This window comes from Peromyscus maniculatus, chromosome 3 (assembly GCF_049852395.1).
Source record: "Peromyscus maniculatus bairdii isolate BWxNUB_F1_BW_parent chromosome 3, HU_Pman_BW_mat_3.1, whole genome shotgun sequence".
In the NCBI taxonomy this organism is placed as follows: Eukaryota; Metazoa; Chordata; class Mammalia; order Rodentia; family Cricetidae; genus Peromyscus; species Peromyscus maniculatus.
In genome coordinates this window covers 32,939,167-32,952,328 of record NC_134854.1, presented here as the reverse complement: position 1 = coordinate 32,952,328, position 13,162 = coordinate 32,939,167, and the positions used below count along the sequence as shown (strand labels likewise).

The 13,162-nt window shown below is 34.8% G+C and overlaps 1 protein-coding gene across 4 annotated transcripts in view; it reads right to left on the bottom strand.

Annotated features, from left to right (window-relative positions):
• Pclo (piccolo presynaptic cytomatrix protein) overlaps positions 1–13,162 on the bottom strand; it is a 341,169-nt gene that overhangs the window by 47,596 nt on the left and 280,411 nt on the right. The gene's annotated exons all lie outside the window — the stretch shown is intronic.

The window sequence follows — 13,162 nt, the reverse complement described above, 5'->3', positions numbered from 1 at the left end:
ACATATGTTTGTGCTATATATTATGGAGGAGCATAGCACTGACGTCTGGCAGAGCTCCAGATTGAAGGAGATGGGGCGGGGTTTGCCATACGCAAAGTCGGAAGAAGAGAAAGACCGTGCTTGCGCCAACTCTGCGAGGTAGAAGTTATTTAGCAATTACTTGAAGGTCTTGATATGCATCCCTTGCCAGATTGATTGACCTATCGTCTTCCTGATCTATGCTTACTCGGTAGACCCCTAAAGCTGAGCTGTTGTGTGCAGAATCAACGCCCTCATAATGACGACCTTTTAAAGCCTGAGATTAGGAACGACATAAAACAGGAGCCGGATGGTTTGCTGGCCTTCCCATCGGATTAATTCCCAAGGCCCCCACTTCTTTCTTGGAATTTACAGTCTATGGCTGTTGACCAGGGTCTTAGAGTTCACCTGGTCTTTGACAATGAATTTATCTGATTCTAAGTGTAGAGGTGTTCCAAGCTACAAGACCACTCAGCATCCTTTTCCTCAACATGCATACCACTGTTGTACCACGAGGCCCGGAGTTGAATGTGTTCATGCTACCGGGTGAAGGGTTGATAATCACTTCGTATTGAGAGACCTATGTATTTCTTAAGGAAGTCTATAAACCGTTGATTCTTAGTCTGGAGGACTTATAACCAATATAGCTAAATAAAGAGAAAACTCAAAGAAACTACAGGAAACAAGGCTGGTAGGGTAGCTAGTGTCAGGTCTTGTAAAGAATTTAGCTTTTCCTCTACATCTTCCTTTTCCATTACAGCAGTAAGACGTCCTTACAAGCTACCAAATAATTTCATATCTGTTCCAATGATGGTAGAATTCCTTCCTCAGAACAGGGAACAAGAAAGGATTTTTTTTTATATTAGTCAGTTTATATATCTTATCTATATGCTTGTAAGTTAAAACCTGCTACTGAGGTCTGAGTGATAGCCACCAATAAAATACTAGTTACCTATATAGATCTAGATTTGTATAAAATAATAGTTCTAATATTTGCTAAATATTTTATTCAGTTTATGTAGAAGAAACCCAGATTGCATATTTACTGTTAAAGAAAATATTTTTAAGTGCATAATTTAAAATATAAATGCAACATGACTATAATATTACTTTATGAATGTGTATACATTAATTAAACTTCATAATCAACCAGTAATGATTCAGATTATTCTATTAATTTAGACAAATGAAAGTTATCATACTTTAAATTGACATTAAATAAAACAACTCACTACATTTTTAATAGTGGACAGTACAACATTGAAAGAAAAACATTTTCATTAACCAAAAAAAAAAAAGAGAGAGAAAAAAACAAAGCCAACCTCATTGTACTGTTTTCAATGGCAGTTAATAGACAATAATTTAAAACAACTTAATCTTACCAAGTTAAAACAATTTTTATCTAAGAGCAAGCACACTGCATATCTGAATTGCTACCTTATAAGACATATGTCTATAGTAATTTATTTGTGGATGTCAACCAGGTTGTCATGGGCTTCATGCATTTCCCATTTGCTTCCCATCAGAACAGGTCTTAATTCTGGAGGATTCAGTATGCCGGATCAATATATCATTTATGGAGATGGTGACTTTCTAATTTGAATGATGTTTGTTACATTATTGCCACATTGCTAGCAGTCCTTCGATATCTGACCTCGAACAATGATCAATTAGTATTTGATGAATTAACAAATGCATTAATGAATGAATAGCAATGCCAGTGATTCGATCCCTAAACCAAACACCAAGAATGCCATAATGAATTAGCAGGCAGTATTTCATATTTTATCCATATTGTCTTTTAAAGGAAATATAGACATCTCTCATAAAAAAGTGACACCTGATATGGAAGATTTTCCTTTCCTTTTTTTTTAAACTAAAGAAACCTGCTGAAATCATTTTTTGTAGCTTATTAGAATAAGTAATGGCAATTTTTATCTGCTATAACATATGGAAAAATTTAATCAGTTGACTAGACGTTTAATCCCAATGCCCACAAAAATTGGTTTAATTCAAGGCATTTAGTGCTAATATACTAAATACTGAAAGATATAGATTTATATATAACAAAAAGTTAATAACAGATCATATATAGCATATGAATATTTACATTGTAATGATGAAAGAAAATACTATGTGTAGTAGTGTGTGGAGCAATCACGTTCACAAAAAATAGAAGTTGTTCATTTCCTGGTATACAGGCAAAGAACTTTGAATGTGATTTAAGTCTAGTATCTCTTTTTTTCCTACATTTTGAGTGAAATAACGTACAAACATTAAAAGCTTGGTCTTCCATGATCTTATGATCTTTGAAATACAGCTTAAATAGTCTACCTCTGTTTCCCCTCCCAACTCCTTGAAGTAGAGTTTCAGAATTCATGTAATACTGTACATGAATGTATGCAACTGTGTATTGCATAGTAAAATGATCATTTCACAAGTGAACTGAAGTTTTTAAAAAATACCAAACATATTTTTTGGAATAATTTTTAGATATCTGCTTTCATTTTGAAATGCTAATCACAAAGTTGCCCACTGCAGGAAAGGCTGAACGATGCACATATGATGGGAACGCTTGCCGATGTGCATAGGGCAACATCTTAGAAAGTCTGTTCCTTCTTGATACTCGGTTATTGAGGAGTCCTTTCAGTAAATGTTTGACCTTCATGGAGGCAACGCAAACTGTTTAAAATTCTTTTTTCTCTTTGTCTTCTTGGTTGCTAATCCTCCTTAACTATGGCACTGTCCCTTTGCACATCTGTCTTCACCTAGTGTTCTCTAGTGGGATGCCCTGCCCCCTCCAGTAGACATGACGAAGCAAAGCTATCATCCTAGCTACCACAGGATGGCAGCACTACTTTCAGAGAGCTCACCAAATTGTAGAACTGACTGCAAGTGTGGAACCCTGGCCTTTAAAAGCTGGTGAAGAAGTCTAAAGGTCATCTACTCTAGACCCACCATTTCCCCATCAGAAAACTAATCCTGTAAAGATTAGTACTGATTATGCCATACAGCTAATGAGAGAATTTAAAACTGCCAATAGTTGTCTCAAACAAACAAAAAATTCAAGGGCTTTGCTTACACTAGAATCCAGTGCTTAGTATAGACTCAACCTTGCTGTTTGGAACAGTGCATCACTGGTCTTACGGCTGGAGCAGTAAAGACCGATTTCTAAGTATTTTCAGAATAATGCCTTACCCTGGCAGTGTGGAGACAGTTCCTGAATAAATTGATTTATCCAACACTAAATCCTATCTTTATAGACATAGTCTGTTTGATTTTAGGAATGTTTGAAATGACAAGATATTAATCAGTTATTATTTTGTTTTTAGAGTAGTATGATAGAACAGAACTATTTATCTGAGACCATGTGTTCTAAGATCTTTTGGGGTGTGTGTTAACTTTAGGGACCATTTCTTCCTTCCTTTCCTCCCTCCCCTGCCTCCCTGTCTCCCTCCCTCTCTCATTCCCTCTGTCCTCCCCTCCTTCCTGTCCTCCCTCCTTCCTCCCTTCCTATTTTTAACCTTCCTTCCTCTCACATTACTGCCGCTGCTAATTTTTGTACTTAACTCTCCTGAAGGAATTTTCAGTTTCATCTCCTTTTCTAAAATGCTCTATGAATGTGGAATTGAAAATGTCAGCTTTTAAGTTCAAATACGACTGGCATTATTCAGTATGTTTTCCCTTAAAATTTGTCTGATCACATTTGTGCGTATTTTCCATTACAGGTCAGGATTATTAATTTAAAGAGAGATGTTGCATTTTGTAATATTTCAGAAGCTAAATCTTTGCTAAATCAACTTCAGTGTATTTGTTATCAAGTTTGGAAACATTTTTTTCCAGTTTCTGAGATGGAAAACAGCACAGGAAGCTTCCACACTGATGTTTGCAGGAGTGTTCACACGCTCCATAAGTTTTTGCAATGAAAATAAATATCTGCGACACCTAACTTAATCACCTGTAAATCTTGGAGTTGAACAATTGAAGTAAGGACGTCACTGAAACATCTTTACATAACAAATTACTGGTTGACTATATAACAGTCATTATAAGTGTTTCATATACAAATGACTAATGTACATTCCTATGTTATGCAAACCATGATCTATGAAGTTCTGCTATCATTTTCCGTGTAAAACATGGAGACACTTAAGTTATTCCACGTTCACAGAGTTTTTTCTAGAAATGGAAATGCAGATAGAAATCAATCTCCTTTGATATCGTACAGGAAACTTGGTAACACTCTTCATCATGTTCAGATGTTCCCCCTTTCCGTACATGTTGGTTTCATGAATGAAATTATCAAGACGTTTCAAGCATCAATTTGTTCTGTTTTTATCTAATACTGTAGTAACTGGCAGATATTTCTTATACTCATTAATCATTTGCTTGGGCACTGTAGAAATAGAATCCATGTTCCCTTTGGGGTACAGAGTGAGGGTGTGTTTAACATTACAAATGAGAGTGAAGTTAATTTACTAACAATACAGGGAGGAGCTTTCCGTATATAAGTTATACATAATGGCTCATACACTATAGTACTTGCCAGTATATTATAATTTCCCTTTTAAGCATGTCTTCTTTTTCTGAGAAACATTTAATTCAGAACTGATTTGGGGAGAGAAAAACCTAAACATTTTTAAATTAACACTAAAATTTCATATTGAATCATGGATTAAAGTTTGATTATAATAGCTTTAAGATACCATCAATAAAATTAAGAAAGTCAATTCATTTATCTAGAATAAACCTAATTATTATTCAGCTATATTCAAGTAAATAGAATGAACCACAGTAGATCAAGGGAAGTTTTGATTTTTCACTAAGACTCTAACTCAATAAAGATTTTTATCTATAAAAGACTGACGCTGAGGATCATATTTAGATGAGGTAATATTAAAGAGTTTCACTTTCATGAGTAACTCTTACTTTTTTCAGTACTAAACTGATTTGTGTTTGAAGGAAAAATATTATCTTTTTTTGTGTTTTGCTGACAATATCCTTGTATTACATTGTCCAACATGTATTTTTAACTGATAGCCAGAAAGGAAAAAATTATCCAGGAAAAGAAAGTACTTGATAGTATTCCAACTAACTGGAAAGTACTTCTAGAAACAGCCATAATAAATATTTTAATAACCAAGAGGTTATCCTTAAATGAAATCCAAATGGTTGCTCTATGAAATTTAAAGGGTCTTATGTATCTCAAGCTGAGCTAACAATGTGCCAAGAGTAATATCCAAATGCTGTGATAATAGTTTTGGCCACTAGCCTGTTTTGGATTTTATGTTGTTCTACAAATTGAACCACACCTTCATACATGCTGGGGGAGCATTTTACCACACCACCAATCTGCAATGTATAATTTCAACTCAAAGGAAGTAAAGGAGTAAATTTCCAGTAGAAGCAATAAATTAATACTAGCAAATAGGCTTATGTGGATAATACTACAGCAAACATTTAGTATTGTTTTTATATTGTTTAAATTTATTCAGTAGTTGTTAAGAGGAGTCTTGGAAAATATTTGATAAATACATGTGTAGAACCAGGAGATTTAGCCTATTTTTTTTTTAATTTTCAAAAAGATCATTGTCAATCACTGTCCTCTTGTAGTTGGTTCCAATGGAATGCAAAGAAAATGATAGAGACTCAGAGTTGGGCCAGTACAATTACCTACTAGTATATCTTGCTAAATGGGCATAGCATTAAATTGACTCATAGTAATTTATACATATAGATTAATGGGTCTCTCAACCCTCATCAAAGAAAATTTTAGTCATAGTAGATGGTGATTAACATGTAGACCCACAACAGGCCAAGGGTCAGAGTCAGAGACTGAAGAATGATCAGCCCTTGGTGGAACAAATATCCCTCCCTCTCACCTCCCAAGGCTCAATAACCCTTGCCAGAGAGAGGGTATACAGAATGTAACAGCTGGAGTCAGTGGATGACTACAGGGAAACAGTATCTTCTGGACAAGGTAGAGCAGCTCTACATATGGACTCACAGCGGTGTGGCAGCATGCACAGAACCTGCGTATTACAAGCCAGACCAAATTCCAGCACAGAGAGGGGCTTGGGCGTGAAGTCTCACACATCTTTATGGAGCTATTGGCAATCGTTATCTTCTGAGAAAAAGAGGGTCAGTTTTCGTTAAGAGTGTAGCCCTGCTAAGCTAATCATATTCCAGTGGAAGGGCACACATCCATGAATGTTTGTGTGGCACAAATGGATCTTGATGGGGTAAAAAACAGGACAAAAAGTCGGGTAGATGGGGTCAGGGGTCTGAGAAAAGATGTGGGAGGGGCGAATACAATCGAAATACATTATACAAAATTCTCAAAGAAATAACAAAATCAATCTTATTTCCAGATATTTCTAAAGATGATGAAGTTTGGTTGCATATAAACTCAAGTCACTGATTACAAAATTAACCTCCATTTCAGATGAGGTTAGAGAAAATGTAGTTTCTCCTACTTCACAATCCTTCCCACATACTGATGAATTAGTTATTTAATAAATACTGCTAACTGTCACGGGAGAGTCTTAAGACAGAGATGTCCGCCTATTTTGTTTGCTTTAGTATCACTACAACTTGAAGATGTTCTGAAATGTAACACACTTAAACAAATATATTTATGAATATGAGTAACAATGGATATGGGAAAATTCTGCTCCTTCTTCATGAGATGGTAGGAAACTTTCAACATTTATTTTCACTCCTTTTGTTGTTGTTGCTGTTGTCTTTTTTTTCTGAAAGAGTGTCTCACTCTGTAGGGCAGGGTGGTCCAGAACTCACTTTGTAGCCCAGGTTCACCATAAGCTCATGTTCTTCCATTTCTCTTCAAATTTGAATCAAGGTGATAATGTTCATTTCCCCTATTTTATGCTAAAACAAATATTTTTAATATGTGAGATGAGCAATAAAGATGATACAGCTATCTTTCAAGACAGGAACAGAAATACAATTTATTCTGCTGTTATAATACATTATCACTTCATCCTGGGCTTGGGATGGCATGATAAGAGCTGGTAGGCAACTGACCAGTCGGAGTTCAGGAGGAAGAAGCAATGGATATGGATATGTAGTCATAAGTTAATCCAACTGATGCCCAGGGAAAAATTAAATTTTATATAGAAATTGAAAAAATGTTTTTGAAACCCTTAATACTTATAAATTAGTATTAAATGAAATATAAAAGAAGATGTCCTGAAATGTAGTGAAGATAATGAAGAAACTTGGAGACAAAAGAGTAAGTAGATCTTGAGATGAAGGCCTTGCTATTCTCCTGTCTTTGGATATTGTAAAAAATACGACTGTGTGTAAAAACTTGCTTGGCTGATCTTATACACTTTGGTCTCATGGTTCTTTCTATATCTTACAAATTAATAATTTACAAGGGAGAGACTCATGAAGTCCCACCCCTGTTGAAAAGCCAATTTTTGGTTGTTGCAAGAGGGAGAGTTATATTTTTTCAGAGATGTGGCCCCCAAGTCTACAATGCTCTAGGAGCTGGTCCTACATCCGTGCATGTACAAGCAGCCCTAACTGTACTCAATCCGTTTAAAGTACACAGAGCGCATATGAAGTTGGGAGAGAAAGTGGTGGAGAGTTATGGCAGGAGTTGTAGGAAAAGAAATGTAGGGAGATTTTGTCCGAAACACAATATATACATGAGCATAAAAGTATTTAATAACCCAGGAGAATTTATATAGGTTAAATATATGATATATACCAGAGTCACAATTATAAAAACTTGAAAGGACATTATTATCAGGAAAATATGTTATGCTATGGAACCATTGTGAACTTCTCTGTAGACTTGAGAAACAATGGGAATTGAGAACTGATACTTGTGATATGAATGTCTGACTTAAGAGTGCTAGGAAGGATTTCTGGGACGTTCTTGGTGAGTGGTCACATCAGTGAGAACACAGTGATAAAATGAGAAGGAACTGTGAATGCAAATTGATACCATTTAACAAAAGCTTTCTTGACAATCATCAATCACCTGGCACAATCATATACATTAATCATTTAATGAAACCTTTCTTTTACATTTCATTTCTTCAGAACTTCCTTCATTCAGAATGGTATGACTCTAGCAACTAGTGTTATGGTCTGAATTAGAAAGTATATTTAACACAAAAACCTGACTCTTCTCCTTGCTTTAAACAAAGAACAATAAAAACAACTATTTTATGGTACACAAAAACTTAGAGTAAATTAAATGATAACTAATTCATTTATAATAATAACTAATGTTATTTATAGTAAATAACAAATTATGATCAAAGACTCTATATGAAGCCTTTTAAATATTCTTATAAATTAACAGTTGGGTGATATCAACCCAATATTTATTTACTTTAAGTAATATCATTAACAAGAAGAACACATTAAAAGAATTAAAAATTAAGAATGTATAATAGTTTACCTATATTGAAGGAAATTTGAGCCAATGAGTTATAGAAATGTCTATTTTCTACTTATCAAGTGAAAATAGTGAACTACAGAACTAGAAAGTGGGTAGTTTTGAAACTGAGTTCAATTTAGGAAAAGCAGATGTTGATGTTATGTTCTTTTAAAGAACAAATAAACTTTTCTTGTACCTTCTTGTATTTTTAAGAAAGGCATCCATGCCTGTGGCCTCTATCAGGTACTTTGTTTAACATTTTTCTGCCTTTTGCCATTTGTAAGAATATTATTTACTTATTTTTTGGCCAAAGTACTACCAAGTTATTAGGTGTATTTTCATTATACTTGGTCACACTGAAAAATGTGTGTATGAATTCATATGAATGTGAAGCTACATGATCACATCTATATTACTTCTCTTGACACATTTAACAAACTCAACATCTCAATTAAATTCTGTATTCCTGTTGTTATCTTCTGAAGCATTTTTATTGTTTCTTGGCATTGAATTATATAAAATATAAAATTACAATAAGATAAAATAAATATTTTGACAAGTATGGTCCAATGTACATGAAGATTCCCTTTATTCTGTTTTATACCTACACCCCCTCTCACCTAGCCCAATGGAAAAAGGGTAAAATATGGTTTTAGATTATGTGTATAATATGTGTAGATAAAAGTAGTAAAATTATCAAGTAAATCATGGGTTGTTTGATACAGAATTGAGGGAATATTGTTAAGCTGTCCAGTAGTGTCTCTGGCAATCGTTTCCCTCTGCCTTGGCGGTTCCACAGCTTCTCCTCCCAGATGAGAAAGCTCTTTGGCCCTGGACTCATGCCTTACCTTGGCTATTGTCCCTGTTCTGTTTGGATTATACTTTCTGAGTCCCATGATTCTTTCCTTCATTTATTTGCCTGATTTATTTTCTCAGATGCTGTCTCCTGTGCTATGTTGATCAATGGTTTGAAAGCAATTTTTTTTTCAAGTCCATGGTGAAGTATATTTTAAAATTAAATTTGGTTATTGGTTGCCATAGACCTAAGTAGTATTTAATGAGTCTTTGTCTGTTAAAACCAGAACTTCTTAGATCATGGATCAATAATTTCATCTTTATTATTTAGCTCCAGAGTTAGTCAGTGTTCTAAGGTGTAACAACATTGAAAACAAGTTTTAGTATTTTATGCTTAAGGCCAGTGGATGTTGCTAGTCCTATGAATTTAAATGAATAAAATTCCCAGGGTTGACAAAATCAAAAGGTGTGAATGGTATGTTGGCGACCCATAACTATGACTAGAAAAGAACAAAAATACCCACTGATGGGGTATTGTGTTCACCTTCAGGAAGGAAAGCTCATCAGTAAGACTATCTTATCAGTCTGTGATTCTGCATGCATAGAGGAAATTTCTGGCAATGAATTTAAATGCTTACCAAATATTTGAAAATACACAAAATCATTCTAAGAAGACATAGAAACTCTCAAAAAGCATTTGGTTTTCACAGACAAAGAATGACCCCACCCCACAAAACAGGTACTGTTGAAAGCTGAAAAATTTGAACAGTTTGAATGTTGACTTTCTCAGACTTTTTTGGGGGAGGGTGGGGGAGGTATGTACTCTGTTCACATGATTGTAGTGTCAATTTTCCTCTAATTTCAAACTGCCAAGAGTTTTATTTTTTAAATATGACTTTTTATTTTTGTACAAATACATTGAATTGAAGAATGTAAAATTTGTGTTTAATAACCATTTACACCCATATTAAGACAACTCCAATCCCCAAATGACCATTTGATTTGTCTGGTTTTCCACTTTACTTTGCTTAGGGCTCTGTCCTTTTCAGAGTAGAGCACATTAAATCCCTGCTGACAAAACTAATTGTCTACTTGGTTCAGAAAAAAAAAAATGAGACATTGGTTAGCTACTAATTTTGAAACCAACAATTCTCTTCTCTCCCAGACTCCAAACTCTCCCAACCAGCCACCCACTACTACTTCTCCAAGAAAGCAACTCACACAGAGTGATGGCTTGGTAAGAGTTTGCCAAGGCAACACACGACATGGAACCCCCCCCACCCCCAATGAGGTTTATTGACCATGGTATCTCCAGCAGCCATGTGTGGAAATAGCTTCGGGCTTTCTTCACAAAATTGGGCCACACCAAGAAACTTTCAACTCTATCTCTTATGTAAGACTGTGTCTTCTCACGTCACCTCTTCAATCAATCCAAATCACTCTTACTTTGCTGCTCAGGAGGAGGACATGTCCACTTACCCTATATTATCTAATTCCAAACCTAAAAAGCATACTTCAGATCTTAATGTTAAACAAAAATTTTTTGGAAGTTGCAAATTGCACTTAAAATCAGTAGTTAGTTGTCAAGTAAGTTAACTGTCCAGATTTCAAGACTATTGATGCTTGTTTGAGTTTGGGCATGATCTTCAAAACAGTATAATAAAGAGCTTGGTGTGGTTTTTATACTCCAGCCTGGGCCATCGTGAGTCTCAGGCTAGCCTGGATTATAAGGCTTCTCTGCAGGACCTTCCCTCAAAAAAAATCTATATTTAAAAAAATGGTAAAAACAAAAGTAGCCCAAACTGCTTTGTAAACTTTCTTTCCTGGTTGCTATGAATAGTAGAACCTGTGTTCAACCAAGGAAACTGGAAGAAAACAAACAAACAAACAAAACATTTGTACTTGGTAAGGTTTCTTATTACAAATGCAATATTTGGCATCAGGCTGATTTAGCACAATCAGTCTAATTCTTCTTTTCATATTTCCTTGTCTGCAACTAAACTCCAATGGGAGAGAAAAATTTCCATTGGCTTATTCCATAACTCTTGCTTGACCCATATATTATGTTAAGCATAAATCTTCTGAGAAGCCTATAAAAATATTTGCAAAGGTCTTTAGGGACAATTTTGTCACCTTTGATTGAGATACCTACAGGTGCACACATAGCTTCCTCTGGAGACCTGCCTGCTGCCTCTGTGCTTTAGGAAGTGGAAGCAGCATCATGTAGATGCTGAGAATATCAAATTTGTTCTAGCTACCAGTTCTAGCTACTTCTAATAGTTTATAAGATGTTTAGCAATAACAAAGTAAATCACAATTGTTTAAAATAAGAGAGTTTGATTCCAAAGGCACTATTAAATTTAGAATTCAAGAGTTCAAAGCCATAAACAAGGGTTATAGGGACAACTCGGCAACCTTCGAGCTGTGTGTTTAGCACCCCCACCCCCGACACCTGATTATTCACCTGTAGGACAGGGGAGAAGAGTTGAATGGTTACCTCATTCACTTCCTGTGATAAAATGAGAAACGGATGACATAACACTTTGTACCATGGTAAGAACTATCTAAATAGACTGTTGTTTTCAGAATTCAAATGGGATCATATGAACTACATTGTAAGGATTGAAATGATAAAATTTTATTTGAACACATAAAAATATTGCCACTACTTTTGCAGAAAGTGAAGGAGTGAACAGGGTCTTGCTAGTTTGTTTTTATATTCACAATCCTGGTCAGTTTAGTCTCTAGACCAAATAAATCATACTTAAATTTACAGCATGTTTATGATAAAGACTGAGAAGAATTATTGTTTACTTGTATTATTATAACACTTATAGAAACAGGGAAATATATATATATTATAAAATGAAATTTTTCATTTATTAGGACAAAATAAATAAGAAAAATGCTGTTACTTAGTTTTCCTTCTGATTTAAAATCAATAAAGAGTGACTTCTAATTCAATTATAGCTCTTTAAATGTAAATATATATTTAAGCATTATGCAAAGAAAATGAAGTAAATTATTTTCATATAAATTTTAAGAACAAGTCTATGATTAAAATCTTACAATTAAATAATAATAACTAAATCACAACATTAAAAATAAGGCAGAAATATGGTTATCGTGACATTTAGAGCCAATGCAGTATCTCAAGTAAGACAATGAGTAACAAGAGATCAACTCAAGTAATTTGAAAGAATAAAAGGTAAGAAGTAGAATTTTTTTGTTTGTTTTTCTTCATCTTCTGTGGGGAAATAGGGTCTCACTAGGTAGTCCTGGGTGCCCTAGAACTCACAAGATCTGCCTCTGAGTGTTGGGATTAAAAGCATATGGCACTCTGCCTGGGAAGGAGTAGTGTTTTCAGTATGTTCAGAATATTCTATGAAGACAAACAAGGAAAAGGAGATTGCACTCTGGTGCCAGTCTTTAAACTGAGCTGGAAAACTTATATTCAGTGTTGTTTTTAGGCATCTGCTTCCTTAGCCAACTGGACATCTAAAGGGGCCCTCAGTGGATTGCCTGTCTGTCACCTCAAGCACCCATTGCCCTCACATATCTGGTATGTGTGAGTGGAGCACATCGTATGTTTTGAATTGCCTAAGAATAAACAGAAATGCTATAGGAGGACGAAAGGTATAATTTTGACTTATGGAAGATATGTAAAACTGAGTATTTCAGGAGTGGAAATTATTTAAGAAAAATACTAATTTTTAGATAAATCATTTTTAGATGTGATTTTGAATTAAATTGGAGAAAAAAATTAAAGCAGTACTAGTTTGATTGCAGTGACTCTTAGTTGTGTGAAAACTCCAAATGTTGGAGTCAATATAGCCACAGTTATCAGTTTTCTCCTTTCTTACTATGGCTGAGACATCAAAGTTAGCTGCCTATTCAGAGCAGGGACTCATGGGATGTTCCTTCCTCTCTGCA